Source organism: Mauremys reevesii, linkage group 2 (assembly GCF_016161935.1).
Source record: "Mauremys reevesii isolate NIE-2019 linkage group 2, ASM1616193v1, whole genome shotgun sequence".
NCBI classification, from domain to species: Eukaryota; Metazoa; Chordata; order Testudines; family Geoemydidae; genus Mauremys; species Mauremys reevesii.
The window spans coordinates 228,122,097-228,139,841 of record NC_052624.1 but is presented as its reverse complement, the minus strand read 5'-3'; the positions used below and the strand labels follow the sequence as shown (position 1 = coordinate 228,139,841).

The 17,745-nt window shown below is 44.5% G+C and overlaps 1 long non-coding RNA gene across 1 annotated transcript; it reads left to right on the top strand.

The window, feature by feature from the left end:
• The first annotated feature begins 9,064 nt into the window (after positions 1 to 9,064).
• LOC120398872 lies at positions 9,065 to 12,761 on the top strand. The gene is made up of 3 exons (XR_005594760.1): positions 9,065 to 9,128; positions 10,120 to 10,235; positions 12,355 to 12,761. It is a non-coding gene; the product is annotated as an uncharacterized LOC120398872 (long non-coding RNA).
• The last annotated feature ends 4,984 nt before the right edge of the window (positions 12,762 to 17,745 follow it).

Sequence of the window (17,745 nt, the reverse complement as noted above, 5' to 3'; positions counted from 1 at the left end):
ACTCCCACACACACCTAACGCCTCTGTTCATGACAACAAGAAGAGCAAAACCTGCAAGGGAAAGGGGACGAGTTGCCTCCCTGTCCGCCTAGGCCAAGGACAGCAAAGCTTCAGATTATCTACGGAAAGCCTGGCAACTCCTTGCCAGAAAGTCCGCCAGATCGGGCTTGTAACAATTCTCCGCCAGAAGCCTTTTACACACTATGTGCAATCACTGTTGCCCAAAGAAATCCCAGCTCTACCAATGGGATGGACAAAAGCCCAAAACCGAAAGAAATGGAACCGCTCCCTCACTCTACTCCATAAACTGAGCTCTATGACGCTGAGGAAAGATGGACAAAGAGAGAGCAAACCACTGAAGAGCACACATTGCTACAACGTTGAGCATAATAGCCCGCCGTCAGCAGCGCACACAATCGGTTGAGCCTGAAGGACAATGGACTCTCCTTTTCAGCCACTAAAGGGCCTTTCCTATTCCCCCTATGTTCCCCCACTCCCTGCCACCAGAAACTACATCCCCTCGGCACCTCTGCCCCATGCAAAAAACACCGGAGACGGCTTGGGAACATAGCTACGGCCGGTCTCTGTTTAGAACAAAGGCGCCCCGCTACCAGGGTGATAAATGGCACTTCCAAAGCCTGAGATCCATAGCTAGATGTCTACGCTGTGAGTGTGGGAGGGCGAAGAAAAAGCAACTCTGCCTATAAAGGCGTAAACGGTGGCCTAGGTACGTGGAAGCAGGTGTGGTAGATGAAAGTAGTGGCAAGTGGTGCTTTAAATGCAGCAGACTTCCAGCGGCCAGTCTCGCATGAATGGAGGAAAACATGGCGGTGGCCAGAGTGGGCACTCTAAAGAAGAGCGTGTAACTGAGGAAACAAAAGCCCACTCCTTTGAACCGGAGTTGAACCAGCTGTTGTGTATTTGGTTGTCATGGTTTTTGTTCCTATGGCAACTGAGTTAGATTATTAGGGGATAGCCCAGCCAGTTTCGGCCAGTTGGGTGAGCTCTGTGTCTGTAAATAAAATGGTAGTTTTGTTACCTGTCTGCTGTCTGACCTGAAGTGATTTCTTCCTAAACCGGCTGGCCCCAAGGATATATCAAGTGGCGACGAGGATGGGATTCCGGTGCTGCTCCAGTAACAGAAGGAAGTAGAAGTCAAGGTAAAGAACAAACAAACAAACAAAAACTGCTTGTTTGCACTGACTGTGAAAGTGAAACTAAAAATCATGGCTACTCTGACCAGGCCACTGGAACCTTTTGATGAGAATATAGCGCAGTGGCATGTGTATACTGAGCATTTTGAGCTTTTTGTTATTGCAAATGACATTACAGAAGCAAAGAAGGTGCCAATATTTTTAAGTGTTGTAGGGGCTAAAACCTACTCGCTGCTACGCAGCTTACTACACCCTGTTAAGCCTGAGACTAAATCTTACAGTGACATTGTGGAAATCCTGGGGTCCCATTTTTCCCCCAAACCACTGGTAATTTCTGAAAGATTTAGGTTCCACAAAAGAGACCAAAAGGAAGATGAAACAGTTGTACAATTTGTAGCAATTAAAAAAAGCTAGTAGAACACTGTGAATTTAAAGAGATGTTAAATGATGCCCTTCGTGACAGGTTAGTGTGTGGCCTCTACAGTGAAGCTATATGGAAGCGCCTACTGACAGAGGCTCAGCTTACATTACAGAAGGCTGTTGATATTGCTGTCTCCATGGAACTGGCTACAGGGGAGGCGCAATACATCGGTGCATCTCCTAGGGTGCAAAAAGTGTCACAAGAACCGACCCACAAAACTGTGCAGAGTCAAGAATGTTACCGCTATGGTAAGCCGGGTCACCAGGCATCAGAATGCTGGTGTAAGGACCTGGTGTGTTGACACTGTGACAAAAAGGGACACATTGAGTGTGCCTGTAAACAAAAGAAAAAGAGGCCTGTGGTCTGGCCGACAAAAAGAGGAACCCTGCATACCCTAGAGCAGACCCAGGATGATCAAGGTGACACCTCATCGCAAGAGGAAGTGCCACTGCATGTTTTGTCTTTGGCAGTGGGCTCACATGAATACTGGGTAACCCCGTTGTTGGATGGCAAACCTATATGCATGGAACTGGACACCGGTGCAGCCATCTCGCTGGTCTCTGAGACTGTGTATAAAGAAAAGCTACAGCATCTTCCACTTAAGGCAACAAAAACTGTTCTGAAGACGTATACGGGAGAAGCGGTGCCCATGTTGGGCACTATTGATGTTAAGGTGGAGCTCAATGGACAGGCTGCTAAATTGCCACTGTTTGTGGTGAGAGGTAACTACCCAGCCTTAATGGGTAGGTCTTGGCTTGGGAAGATTCAACTGAACTGGGCAGAAGTGCACTGGATGACTAAAGAAGAAACCAGTCTAACCCCTATACTAAGGAAACATGCTGCTGTTTTTGGAGATGATTTGGGAAGTATGAAGGGAATCACTGTGACATTGAACATTAAACCTGACAGTCCACCAAAATATCTGAAAGCCCGAACTGTGCCATATGCCATCATGCCAAAAGTTGAAGCATACCTGGAGCGCCTGGTCACCAATGGAGTCCTAATACCAGTTACCCATAGCTCATGGGCCACTCCTATCGTTCCAATAGTGAAGAAAGATGTCTCTCTCCGGATTTGCGGTGATTTTAAAGTCACTGTCAACCCAGTGTTGTGTGCAGAGCAATACCCGCTTCCCCGCATCGATGACCTCTTCGCAGGCCTGGCTGGGGGACAAAAGTTCAGTAAGACTGATCTGAGTCAAGCATATTTACAGATGCACGTCAATGAAAAGTCCCAAGAGCTGTTGACTATTGTGACTCATAAGGGGCTTTATCGATACTGTCGCCTACCCTTCAGAATAACGTCTGCTCCCGCCCTGTTCCAGAGGGCTATGGACCAGATCTTGTGTGGCTTGTCAGGAGTTCAGTGCTATCTGGATCATATCCTGGTCACTGGAAGAAATGAAGAGGATCACTTAAAGAATTTAGAGGCTACCCTACAAAGACTGGAAGAATATGGCCTACGAGTTCGCAAAGACAAGTGTGAATTCTTCAAGCCCTTTGAATATTTGGGACACATCATTGATTCTGCAGGTCTTCATAAGGCCCCTGCAAAAGTTAAAGCTATTGTGGAGGCTCCCCGACCTCAAAATGTAAGCCAGCTGCGCTCGTTTCTAGGACTACTGAACTATTATGGAAAGTTCATCTCACAGTTAGCCATACTGCTAAAACCACTTCATGAGCTCCTTGGGCAGAACAAGGCCTGGAAGTGGACTGAAGCCTGTGATGTTGCATTTAACAAAGTTAAGGATGCATTGTTAAATTCTGAAGTTCTAACGCACTTTGATCCATCCTTACCCCTACAATTGGCCTGCGATGCCTCCCCTTATGGAGTGGGAGCAGTCGTGTCACACATTATGCCTTCGGGAGAAGAGAGACCTATTGCTTTTGCTTCACGCACTCTAAGCAAAGCAGAAACTAACTACGCCCAAATCGAATGTGAGGCATTAGGAATTGTTTTTGGAATTCGGAAGTTTCATCAGTACCTGTTTGGGCGAAAGTTTACTCTTCTCACAGACCATCGACCTCTGACGTCAATTTTTGGACCCTACACAGGCATTCCCCCATTAGCTGCTAGTCGTATGCAACGTTGGGCACAAAGGCGCCCCGCTACCAGGGTGATAAATGGCACTTCCGAAGCCTGAGATCCATAGCTAGATGTCTATGCTGTGAGTGCGGGAGGGCGAAGAAAAAGGGAGGCCTTTTAAACCACAACATTTTCTCAGTCCATTCTCCTTCCCTTTTGGGGAACCGCTCCCTCACACTACTGCATAAACTGAGCTCGATAACGCTGAGGTTAGATGGAGAAAGATGGACTAAGAAGTCTGTCCATGAAGTACCTCTTGGCTGAGCATGCCCAATAGGAAAAATTACTATTGCCATGAGGCTGGCAATCCCGTGAGCCAGATTGAAAGCCCTGATGGGCCAGATTTGGCCCATGGGCCGTACTGTACCCTCCCCTGCCCTAAGCTGAAGTGTACTTAGCTTATGCATTCATCTGGCACTGCTATTAGGGAGCTTCTCCCATGCAGACTCTGGCTGACCCCTGGCATCTCCAATTCAGTCAGACATATCTGCCCCTGTCCTCATGTGTCTTTTCACCCCCCGTCCACATGTGTTCCTCCACCCCCACTCAGACACTCCCTCCCCCGTCCCCATGTGTCTCTGTGCCCCCCACTCAGCCTCTTCCCCCATATGGCCCTGGACCCCTCTCCCCGCCTATGGCCCTGCGTGTCCACTTCTATTTGACCCCTGCCCCAGTCTGTCCTTCCTCACTAGCCCTTATGAACCCCTGCCTGTGACCCCAAGCAGCCAAATGTGCCTCACGCTGTCTGTCTCATGACCTGGCCCAACAGGCACTGTGAAGGGGGCACAGCAAGCTCTTTCTCTTCCCTATGGTAGCTGGGGCTGACTGGGAGCAGCTGCTCTGTTCTAGCACCACAGCGCCCTCCACGGTGGGCAAGAGGGAGAACTGCAGCACTTTCCAGCAGAAGTTATTTTCTGTGGAAAAATATAACAAATATGCGCTGCACATGAATTAGGCATGTGTACACTGGTGCAGAATTCACCCAGGAGTATAAATTAATAACTTGTATACTGTTCCACTGGCCATCAGACCTCTACTGAGCATGTTTGATTCACCTACTTAGCTGTCCTTTCACCTTTCATACTGACAATGCTCACTACCAAACATTTCCTCATTTTTAATAACCGATGGAAAGAACCTTCAGCTGGCTGAAGCCAGTTCAGGTAAAGGCTGTTTGAACTTTTCTGTCACCCTTTTACTTTGAGTACTGCATATGCTCAATGTCATACATTATCTCATTCTGCATATGCTTGTTTGAACTGTTTTTGCTTTAGAACCAAGATTACCTCATTTTACCTTACTTCTCCTGCTCCAGGACATTTACAACGTAACCATACGTTGCACACCACTGCCACCCCAGAGCTGCTCAAAGCCGGAGCCTGCACTCCGAACCCCTCCTGCACCCCACACTCCAACCCCCTGCCCTGAGCCCCCTAACCTCCTGCCTTGAGCCCCCTCCTGCACTCCACACCCCTCCTGCACCCCAACCCCCTGCAGAGCCCCCTGCATCCCTCCTGCACTCCAACCCCTTGCCCATAGCCTCTTCCTACACACTGCACTGCCTCCCACACCCCGCACTGCCTCCTGTACCCCAACCTCCTGCCCCAGCCCTACATTTATTGCCCTGCATACAATTTCCCCACCCAGAGGCAGAGGAACCAGGGGAGCAGAGCGGACAGGGAGCTGCAGACAGGGGAGTTTGAGAGGGAGTTTGACAGAGGGAGGCTTACGATGGTTAGGAAGACCCGCAACACCTGTGCCAGCACTGCTTCTGTCTCCTCCACCTGCGCCTGTAGCCAGACAGAGCACCTGAGCATGGATGCTTCCACCCAGATCCTGGTGTGGTTTTGCAGGGACTGTAATTTGCAATTTCCACTTACTGATATCCAGGCTGTGGGGGGGCATCCAATGTGAAAGGTGCCTGCTGGTGGAATCTCTCAGGCAGCAGGTGGGAAAGCTACAGGAAGAGGTGGCTAGGTTGAGGAGCATCCGAATCCATGAGCAATTTCTGGACAGTGTCCATGTGGAGACAGCTGAGGTAGCTGTCCCAGTACACGGGACTGCTGACACACGACTGGTGGAGGAGGAGATGGCTCAGGGTGGACACTGGCAGCTGGTTACTTCTGGCAGCAGGCAGTGCTCCACCCCTGCTCCGAACACTCCTGCCGTGGTAATAGGTAACCGTTATGTTTTTCTTGATACAGGAGAGAAGGAATCACCCCCTACAGCAAAGGAGGAGAAGCCTCATACCCCTAAGGCTGGGAGGTCTGCTGCCACCACTGCAAATAGGAAACGTAGGGTAGTGGTGTTCGGAGACTCTCTGCTGAGGGGGACGGAGGTGCCCATCTGCCCCCCGACATTTCATCTCAGGAGGTATACTGCCTGCCGGGGGCACGTACCCGAAATGTTACAGAGGCATTGTCGAGGATTATCCAGCCCTCTGACTACTACCCCATGCTACTCATCCATGTGGGCACAAATGATACTGTGAGGTGTGACACTGAGCAGATCAAGAGTGACTACAGGGCTCTGGGAGTACGGGTGAAGGAGTTTGGAGCACAGATGATATTCTCTTAGATTCTTCCTGTCAAAGGTGGGGGCCCGGGCAGAGACAGGTGCATCATGGAGGTGAATGCCTAGCTGCGAAGATGGTGTCACCAGGAAGGCTTTGGCTTCCTCGACCACGGGATGCTATTCGAGGAAGGACTGCTAGGCAGAGATGGCGTTCACCTTTCGAGGAGGGGAAAGACCCTATTTGCACACAGACTGGCTAACCTAGTGAAGAGGGCTTTAAACTAGGTTTGATGGGGACAGGTGAGCAAAGCCCACAGGTAAGTGGGGAACATGGAGACCTGGGAGATGGGTTGGAAACAAGAGGGAGCGTGGGCTATAATGGCAGAGAGAAAGGAGGCAAAACTGGGAGGCAAGATCAAACCAGTATCTTAGATGCCTATATACAAATGCGAGAAGTATGGGTAATAAGCAGGAAGAACTGGAAATGCTAATAAATAAATACAACTATGACATTGTTGGCATCACTGAAACTTGGTGGGATAATACACGAGATTGGAATGTTGGTGTGGATGGGTACAGCTTGCTCAGGAAGGATAGATGGGAAAAAGGGAGCAGGTGTTGCCTTGTATATTAAAAATGTACACACTTGGACTGAGGTGGAGATGGACATAGGAGACGGAAGTGTTGAGAGTCTCTGGGTTAGTCTAAAAGGGGTAAAAAACAAGGGTGATGTCATGCTAGGGGTCTACTACAGGCCACCTGAAGAGGTGGATGAAGCTCTTTTTGCTATATGTAGTTTTTTTAACAACTAACAAAATCATCCAAAGCCCAAGATTTGGTGGTGATGGGGGACTTCAACTACCAGATATATGTTGGGAAAATAACACCGCGGGGCACAGACTATCCAATAAGTTCTTGGACTGCATTGCAGACAACTTTTTATTTCAGAAGGTTGAAAAAGCTACTAAGGGGGAAGCTGTTCTAGACTTGATTTTAACAAATAGGGAGGAACGCGTTGAGAATTGGAAAGTGGAAGGCAGCTTGGGTGAAAGTGATCATGAAATCATAGAGTTTGCAATTCTAAGGAAGGGTAGAAGGGAGTACAGCAAAATAGAGACAATGGATTTCAGGAAGGCGGATTTTGGTAAGGTCAGAGAGCTGACAGGTAAGGTCCCTTGGGAATCAAGACTGAGGGGAAAAACAACTGAGGAGAGTTGGCAGTTTTTCAAAGGGACACTATTAAGGGCCCAAAAGCAAGCTATTCCGCTGGGTAGGAAAGATAGAAAATGTGGCAAAAGACCAGCTTGGCTTAACCACGAGATCTTGCATGATCTAAAAAATAAAAAGGAGTCATATAAAAAAATGGAAACTAGGACAGATTACAAAGGATGAATATAGGCAAACAACACAGGAATGCAGGGGCAAGATTAGAAAGGCAAAGGCATAAAATGAGCTCAAACTAGCTACAGGGATAAAGGGAAACAAGAAGACTTTTTATCGATACATTAGAAGCAAGAGGAAGACCAAGGACAGGGTAGGTCCACTGCTCAGTGAGGAGGGAGAAACAGTAACAGGAAACTTGGAAATGGCAGAGATGCTTAATGACTTCTTTGTTTCGGTCTTAACTGAGAAGTCTGAAGGAATGCCTAACATAGTGAATGCTAATGGAAAGGGAGTAGGTTTAGAAGATAAAATAAAAAAAGAACAAGTTAAAAATCACTTAGAAAAGTTAGAGCCTGCAAGTCACCAGGGCCTGATGAAATGCATCCTAGAATACTCAAGGAGCTAATAGAGGAGGTATCTGAGCCTCTAGCTATTATCTTTGGAAAATCATGGGAGACGGGAGAGATTCCAGAAGACTGGAAAAGGGCAAATATAGTGCCTATCTATAAAAAGGGAAATAAAAAGAACCCAGGAAACTACAGACCAGTTAGTTTAACTTCTGTGCCAGGGAAGATAATGGAGCAAGTAATTAAGGAAATCATCTGCAAACACTTGGAAGGTGGTAAGGTGATAGGGAATAGCCAGCATGGATTTGTAAAGAACAAATCGTGTCAAACCAATCTGATAGCTTTCTTTGATAGGATAACGAGTCTTGTGGATAAGGGAGAAGTGGTGGATGTGGTACACCTAGACTTTAGTAAGGCATTTGATACAGTCTCGCATGATATTCTTATCGATAAACTAGGCAAATACAATTTAGATGGGGCTACTATAAGGTGGGTGCATAACTGGCTGGATAACCGTACTCAGAGAGTAGTTATTAATGGTTCCCAATCCTGCTGGAAAGGTATAACTAGTGGGGTTCCGCAGGGGTCTGTTTTGGGACCGGCTCTGTTCAGTATCTTCATCAATGACTTAGATGTTGGCATAGAAAGTAAGCTTATTAAGTTTGCAGATGATACCAAACTGGGAGGGACTGCAACTGCTTTGGAGGACAGGGTCATAATTCAAAATGATCTGGACAAATTGGAGAAATGGTCTGAGGTAAACTGGATGAAGTTTAATAAAGACAAATGCAAAGTGCTCCACTTAGGAAGGAACAATCAGTTTCACACATACAGAATGGGAAGAGACTGTCTAGGAAGGAGTATGGCAGAAAGGGATCTAGGGGTTATAGTGGACCACAAGCTAAATATGAGTCAACAGTGTGATGCTGTTGCAAAAAAAGCAAACGTGATTCTGTGATGCATTAACAGGTGTGTTGTGAGCAAGACACGAGAAGTCATTCTTCCGCTCTACTCTGCGTTGGTTAGGCCTCAACTGGAGTATTGTGTCCAGTTCTGGGCACCGCATTTCAAGAAAGATGTGGAGAAATTGGAGAGGGTCCAGAGAAGAGCAACAAGAATGATTAAAGGTCTTGAGAACATGACCTATGAAGGAAGGCTGAAAGAACTGGGTTTGTTTAGTTTGGAAAAGAGAAGACTGAGAGGGGACATGATAGCAGTTTTCAGGTATCTAAAAGGGTGTCACCAGGATGAGGGAGAAAACTTGTTCACCTTAGCCTCTAAGGATAGAACAAGAAGCAATGGGCTTAAGCTGCAGCAAGGGAGGTTTAGGTTGGACATTAGGAAAAAGTTCCTAACTGTCAGGGTGGTTAAACACTGGAATAAACTGCCTAGAGAGGTTGTGGAATCTCCATCTCTGGAGATATTTAAGAGTAGGTTACATAAATGTCTATCAGGGATGGTCTAGACAGTATTTGGTCCTGCCATGAGGGCAGGGGACTGGACTCGATGACCTCTCGAGGTCCCTTCCAGTCCTAGAGTCTATGAATCTATGGTGCTATTATGAGGGGCCTCTAAAAAAGAAAAAAATGACTCCATTTCAGATTTTATCAAAATTGGTTGATAAATAAAGGAGATATGGGAAAAAGAAGATTCTCTCTAAATAATAGACATTTTTGTTCAACTATGACAAAAATATACACATCTGGCTACACAAATACCCTTACCCTTCAATAATTGTTCATTATTGACAGGTGGGAGGCCGGGGCTGAGAAAAAAATGATAATTGCACTTGTAAAATTAGTTTTTCTATAAGTCTGCTATCAGTTTCCTAAGGCAGCGTTTTGTTGGCCAGCTGCTACTGGTAAAATTCTGACCATGCCTTCATAACTTATTTAAATAAATAAATAATCTCACTGCTGATAAAATCAGGAAAAATGTGAGGTTGGAGATGGCAGTGTCATTAAGCAATCCTGACAAGCTCATACTCCTATGGGACTCATCCTAGGAGTGACATCATGTATTGTTTTCTTAAGTGTTAGAGTGTTTTCTTCTTTTGATCTGTACATATGTACAATTGTGTATTTTAGTATGCATGCCACTTTCTGCTTCATGTCTATCCATGCTTCACATGACTGAGTTTGAAAGTGATTGTTTTAGGTACTTGTGTCAAGTGGATCTTGAGGAGGATAAATTTGTGTTGGTTTCCCTCCGTCAGTTTTGGGAACCTTCAGAGAGTGCTGACAAATATCAGAGAGTGCTGACAAAAGGATAAACAGAGGGTTTTGAGAGAAGTGAAGGAAGATATATATATCAAAATATTCTGAGTACTTGGTGAGCAAGTTATTTCAAACTATGTGCATATATGATTTATAGGCTATTAAATATTCATTATATTTGCTTGAAAATAGGCTAGTTTTTCTCACTTTCTCAATGCCTGTCTAGAGATTACCAGTCTTCTTTCTGATAAATTCTTTGAGCATATAGTTTGTTGTCACTCTGTGTGTCCCAGGTGTTTATTCGAGATTAATTAGTAGTCCTGGGGGAAGACAAAGGATAGAGAAGCAAACACTAGCAGAGATGTCTGCCTAGAAAAAAGACTGGGATTTTCTGCTTGGTGGGTTTGGAGCACACAAGATAATATTTTATTATAGGTAGTATGCTATGTAAAAATTCTTATATAGACTTATAAATCACATATCATATGCATAATATATTGTATTTTTATAGTATGACAAAAGAAAAATCAGAACAATTCACTGTTTCGTAGTGAAAATAAAATCAGAATAAACATTTGTAAATATATAGTCTGGATAAACTTTGTATTTCCCTAACAAAATTAATCAAAAGTTTCTTCATCTATTCATATGAAAAGAAAGATAATTTTCCTTATTCATGGTGTAAACAAAATTACATATCCTCTCTTGTTTTCCTATGAGAACATAGACAAAATAGCACTAACTTTCACAGAAATATCCTGGTAAAATAACACAGGTTTTCGGCATACATATATTAATAGTTGAATAGTTATATAAAATCTCAATATTTATTATATATATTTTTTACTGGTTTTTTAAGTGATTTTGCAGCTTTTTTTTAATCTAATGCTAACAAACTGCTCAGGAGAAAGGTCATTTTCGCAACTGAAATATATCAAGAATGAACTGCAGACAACAATACTGCAAGAAAAGCTATTTGCCCTAAGCATTCTGTGCATCGAAAGAGACAAACTCCATAGCTTATCATGTGAAGACATCATCAATGACTTTGCTCTCCAAAACTCATAAAAGAAAGTATTTTAAATTTCAGTAGAAGCAGCAAAGAATCCTGTGGCACCTTATAGACTACGAAAGCTCATGCTGCAAAACGTCTGTTAGTCTATAAGGTGCCACAGGATTCTTTGCTGCTTCTACAGAACCAGACTAACACGGCTACCCCTCTGATACTTAAATTTCAGTGTTAAAATTGATGTGATGTGCAAACAGACATACTGCAGGATGTACTGCTTCCATGAAGTAAGCTGGTCTGTGTAACTGTAACTGCTTTTGTATTGCTGTAGATATAAAGTTTTCATATCTACTAATTAAGAAATCATAGATGAAAATATGTTAATTTGAAACTATTTTATAACGCAAACAGGCATATTGCAAGACGTGTTTTAGATTATTATTCTATTTTTACAACTTCACCTTTGTATATACGCAAATACACCTCTATCCTGATATAATGTGACCCGATATAACGTGAATTCGGATATAATGTGGTAAAGTAGCGCTCCAGGGGGGCAGGGCTGTGCACTCTGGCGGATCCAAACAAGTTTGATATAATGCGGTTTCACCTATAACGCGGTAAGATTTTTTGGCTCCCGAGGATAGCGTTATATCGGGGTAGAGGTGTATAAAGCTTTCGTGTTTATATATTCAATATCCTTTCTGTGAAAATAATTAATTCATTTGTTTTATGGTATGGGGCCTCTTACACTTGACATAGTTTAGGGCCTCAGAATGTCATAATCCGGCACTGGACTCCTTAACAATCCCCACCCCACCCAAAAAAAAGCCCCTGTTCTATACTTTTCCCACTCAGACCCAGCAACCCTCCAAGTTCACACCCAGGCTCCTTCCCAGCAATTACTTCCCTCTCCCTCAGCTCCTCCATTACCCCTGACTCCCCCAAGCCTTTGCACTGCTTCTGAGGGGTGCAGAAAATATTCTGTATTGTAGTTTAAATGAATTGTTACTCAGAGTTCTGTATTAATATGCCTAGTAAGGAATCTATTTGTCAAAAAACATTTTCTGAATCTTTTTTGTTGTGTGTATTGTTACAGACATACTTGCTGACAGGTATTTTTAAATAAATTACCAAAATAATTGAAGCTAGTGTAATTATATTGTGTTATTTTTACAAATAAAATATGCAGAATTTTGCAAAATTTTTAATTTTTTTGGTGCAGAATTCCCCCCACGAGTATATATAAAGCAATTGAATGAGACAGCTGAGAGAGATATCGGAAAGCTGCCCAAGACGACAGAAGACTTGCTGGACAGAATAACTCCCAACCGTTGTTTATCGCTCTAGAAGAAAAAACACCAGTTTAATTCTGAAAAGAGTATTGCTGAGGAGAGAGAGGGATCCAGGAGCAGCAACAGCTGCAAGCACCGGCAACTTCCACAACCTCTACAAATAATCAGAAGAGGAAGCAAGTTATTTTATAACATATAGTGTAGCATAGTTTTAGTATAGTATTAGGCACTGTATATGCTTGAAATGTGTGTGTATGTCTTCATTGTAATTTATCTATGTAAAACTCAAAAGAATAAGCTAAGAACTGCTGTCAGCACAGACTGGCTACCTGTAGCAAAGCACACTGCTTAGAATCATTTAAACTGTATGCTATTGCATGCTGAAATAAATTTGTTAGTCTCTAAGGTGCCACAAGTACTCCTGTTCTTTTTGCGGATACGGACTAACACGGCTGCTACTCTGAAATAAAGGATTTGTCTCTGATTTTTACTTTTAGATTATATTGTAGTAGAGATTATTAGTTACATTAATAAAAAGATACTTTATTAAGGAAAATAATACCACCTGTGTCAATAATTTTATTGGAAGGTTATATCTGTGTCTTTTTAGTGTTTCCTTATCAATCTCAGAAACCTCAGCAGGACAGACTGAGGGGGGTGATAGGTAGGTTATTTGAAGCACACCCCAAAATCCATTTCCCAGGGTAACACCTCAAATCCAGAGCAAAGAATAGCAGTCTGAGTTTAATCTCTGTTTATGATGGAATGCTCCCTTTGGCCAACTTCTGAGTCTGGCCAGGAGACACCCTGCACATCTGTCGCTGGGCAGATCCAGCATCTCAGTGCAGGCTTCCCCTAAGAAACCTAAGACTTTGGAGGCTTCAGTGAAGGTTTCCAAAAAGAGTGGCATGGACTCTCACCTTAAGGAGCCAGTTTCAAAAAAGTCCAGGTCCCTGGTGAGACCTATGGTCTACGAAGCCTCAACCTCTCAATTTGGTACTGATGATTTGAAGGACTCCTCCTGCAGCACCAGCGAGTCCATAAAGTCCCAGAGCACAAAAGAGAGACATGGGTCTGATAGGGCCTCAGTACTTTCTACCAGCAAGGAAGGCAAGCACAAACACTCGAGACTGGCATCATCAAGTTCAGCCTACCTGTTGGTACCCAGGCATGCAGCACTTTTGGCACCAAGCAAGCAATGGCACCAGACACCATCAGCATCTACTTCAGTATGCCCCACCTCCATACGCAGTGGCCTTGGCTTCTGCATCAGTACCAATCCCCTATTTGGTACCACAGCAGTTCAGATATACTAAGCAACTCTTAATAACAGATGAACCGGAATCCCCATTCCTCAAAGGTACTGAGCATCTCTTGGTACCGAGACCCCAATCTCCGGACTACCCTTATCTTCTTCACCTATGTGTCCAACTGTCATCCAAGCTCCTGAATCAATCCATTCATCTACAAGTGTTTTTCCCAAAGCCACATAGTTCTCTACAGGAATCCTGTTTACATACCTTGGATGTTAGAAGGGCATTGGCGTTCTACTTAGATAGGACCAAGCAATTTAGGAAGTCACTTAGCCTCTTTGTTTCCTTTGCGGATAGATCCACAGGATCCTCGATCTCTACTCAGAGACTATTGAGATGGATATGTGGGTGTATTATCACTTGCTATGATGCTGCGGGCATTCATCCCCTCCCCTTGGCCCCCAAAGAAAGATAGCACATTCAACCAGATTGCAGGCAACATCTACTACACTACTGAAGAGTGTACCAGTATCTGAAATATGTAGGGCTGCTACATGGGCTTCAATACATATAGACTCATAGACTTTAAGGTCTGAAGGGACCATTATGATCATCTAGTCTGACCTCCTGTACAACGCAGGCCACAGAATCTCACCCACCCACTCCTGTAACAAACCCCTGACCTACGTCTGTTTGAGAAACATTAGGCCTTGACCCATACTGTCAGATCCAATGCAGCACTTTGGTTCTGCAATACTGTCTTTACTTCTGGACTCTATTCTGAAGCTTTCTCTTGCATCTGGGAATACTGCTCAGAAGTCACCTGAAATGGAGAATGCATAGGGAAGTTGAGGTTACTCACTTTATGCATTGACTGTGGTTCTTTGAGATGTGCATACCTATTGGGTACCCCACTACCTGGCCTCCTTCCCCTCTGCTTTGGCCTGTTCCTTAAGGAATGTTTGGTTGGACAAAGTATTAAGCTTCATGCCAGTGCATGTTACACATGGGAAAACTCAGCCCCAGAATCTTTAGAGAGATCTACAAAGGAATAAAAATAAATAGTGTATGACCTCTTTTAAACATTGTCTTTTGTTAGTTTGTGTTGACAGCTGACCAACAATTGGGGGTTCAAAAAATTGTTGAGTCTTCTAGACCTTAGAAAATTTGCTTTATTATTATTAGAAGCAACTATTCTTAATATTTAATGTTTGTGGTGGAGGAGGGGACTAGCGGATTCCCTGACTTTCAGAAACCACAATTATGCTCCTTTCTACTTTGCTTCTCTTTCTTTCATAACTTAAGTGTACCACTTCAGATAAATCTGTGGAGAATCAACTGGAAAGCAAGAGACTATAAGTGGTTGTTGAATGCATGCTGTACAGCAGCAGTCATGCTTTTAATTTATATTATGCATATTTTTGAGAAATTACAGTGAAATATCTCTATAATGTAAATATGGCTTAGTACTCATGTCTCTGTATCAGCAGGTTATTTGTGAGTATAAATTCTATTCCTTGAGTTTATAGTTGGTGTTTGCTCTTTTTTAGTGTTAAATACCAATAGAATATACCTAAGTGCTGTTGATATAGCAAAAATGGATTTGCTGACAGAGGTAATGGTGGTTGGGACCCTGAGCTTGTCACCCATTTTATGTAAAATGCCATAGGATCCTTAACTTCTACCATATTGGTGCTGCTTCAACATCTTAAGGCAGTGGTTTTCAACTTGTGACCTGTGGACCCCTGCAGGGTCCGCACAGACTATGTCTAAGATTTCCAAATGTGTATGCACCTCCATCTGAAAATATGTGAGGGTCTGCAAATGAAAAAAAGGTTGAAAACCACTGTCTTGGGGTACTTCTAAGTGCACTTTTGTCTTTTCTATGACTAGTTACAGTTGCCAGCTATGGGAAGACATGTCAAACTGAGAAAACTAAGTTATTAAACAAAATCCTTCAGCTACCAAACATGCACATCCCTGAAGCTAGCAGCTGTGACACCGTCAGATCTTTTAAGTGCACTTTTGTCTGCCTATTTTACAATTTATCACAGCCAGAATATGTTTAATAGCATTTGCTACAGCAGACTAGGTTTGCCAACTTTCTAATGGCACAAAACCAAACACATTAGCCCAGTGGTTCCCAAACTGGAGTTCGTGACCCCCTGGGGTTTCACGAAATGTTACAGGGGGTTCTCAGGAAAAAATTCCCTAATGGTGGACAGTTCTGTCCCTAGGGACCCCAGGCAGCACTGGGCCAGCAGCCCAGAGGAGCCCCAGGACTTCCAAGAGCTAACCAGATCAAAGCAAGCATATCTATCACACTGAGATTTAAACTTCAAGACTCCTTATAAGAAATGGAAAGGGAGGTGGATATTTTTTGCTGTTTTTAAAATTAAATAGGCAGCTAGTATTGTTTTTTAAATTATTATCAAGAACAAGTTTAAGCTTTGTTGTAACATGCGGTGTTTGCCTGGACTGCTCAAGACCTGAATGCTTGTGTAGGAGGAACTGAGTTGGCTTCTTAAATACCTATAAGAACATAAGAACATAAGAACATAAGAAAGGCCGTACCGGGTCAGACCAAAGGTCCATCTAGCCAGTCTGTCTCTCTACCGAGTGTGCAGCCAGGTGGTGCCCCTGAGAGTGAACAACAGGCAAATGAATGAAATGATCTCTCCTCTCCCCCATCATCCCCCCCCCTGATGAGAGGCTAGGGGGACACCATTCCCATCCATCCTAATAGCCATTTATGGACTTAGCCACCATGAATTTATCCAGTCCCCTTTTAAACATTGTTATAGTCCTTCCTGCTGTTTTACATCTGATGCTCCTTGATGAAACATAGGAGCTTTGTCTTATAATAGGCTTATTCAAAGTGATACAAGCTACAAAAGTGAGATCTTGGAAGAGTGTTGCCATTTCATAATGTAATACAAATACTGTAATGATAAATAATAATAATAATAAATAGTGTGTAATAAGCATGTCATAAAAATAAATTTTATATTTCCAAGATCACTACTTTTATTATTTATACTCCAGTGAAGGAGAAAATCCCTGGAAATATTCATTTTTAGGAGGGGGTTCGCAAGACTTGATATTTTAGTGAAAGAGGTTCACAAGTTGTTAAAGTTTGGGAACCACTGCTCTAGCCCTGTCCCTTCCCTGAGGCCACACCCTCTTCCCCACCCCTTCCACAAGGCCCTGCCCCCCACCCACTACATTCCCCCCACCCTCTCTCACTTTCACTGGGCTGCGGGTTGGGGTGCAGGCTTCAGCTGGGGCTCCAGGGGATGGGGCAGAGGGGTTAAGGGTGTGGGAGGGGGCTCTGGGCTGGGAGTTGGAGTGCAGGGGTTGAGGGCTCCATCTGGGGGTGGAGGTTCTGGGGTGGGGAGTTGGGGCATGGGCTTACCTCCAGCAGCTCCCAATCAGTGGCACAGTGTGGGGGCTAAGGCAGGCTTCCTGCCTGTCCTTACTCCTCACTGCACCCCAGAAGCAGCAAGCAGATCCAGCGCCTAGGTGGGGGCACGGCAGGCAGCTCCATGCGCTGCCTTTGCCCACAGGCACTGCCCCCGCAGCTCCCATTGGCCATGGTTTCTAGCCAATGGGAGTGTGGAGGAGGTGCTTGGGGTGGGGGCAGTGCATGGAGTCTTGTGTCACCCACCTACCTGCCTAGGACCCAGACCTGCTGGCTGCTTGCAGGGTGCTGCGCAGAGCCAGGAGAGGCAGGGAGTAGCCTGCCTTAGCTCTGCAGCACCACCAACTGGACTTTTAATGGCCCAGTTGGTGGAGCTGACCAGAGCCACCAGGGTCCATTGTTCCAGTTGAAAATGAGACACCGGGTCACCCTACAGCAGACACTAGTTTGCTGCCTGGAATGGGGGAGGGAGGGCATTTCACTCGAGGTTCCTGAACTTCTACCACAGTGTGGCTGCCAGAACAGGCTCCTGCTTTGGTTTTTCTTAATTTTATTTTGTAACCGTGTCCGCTCTCCCAGCCTGCCCCAGCTATGCGCTCTACGTGCATCTGGCATAAGCGTGTGGCCCGAGTCCTGGGCCTGCTCAG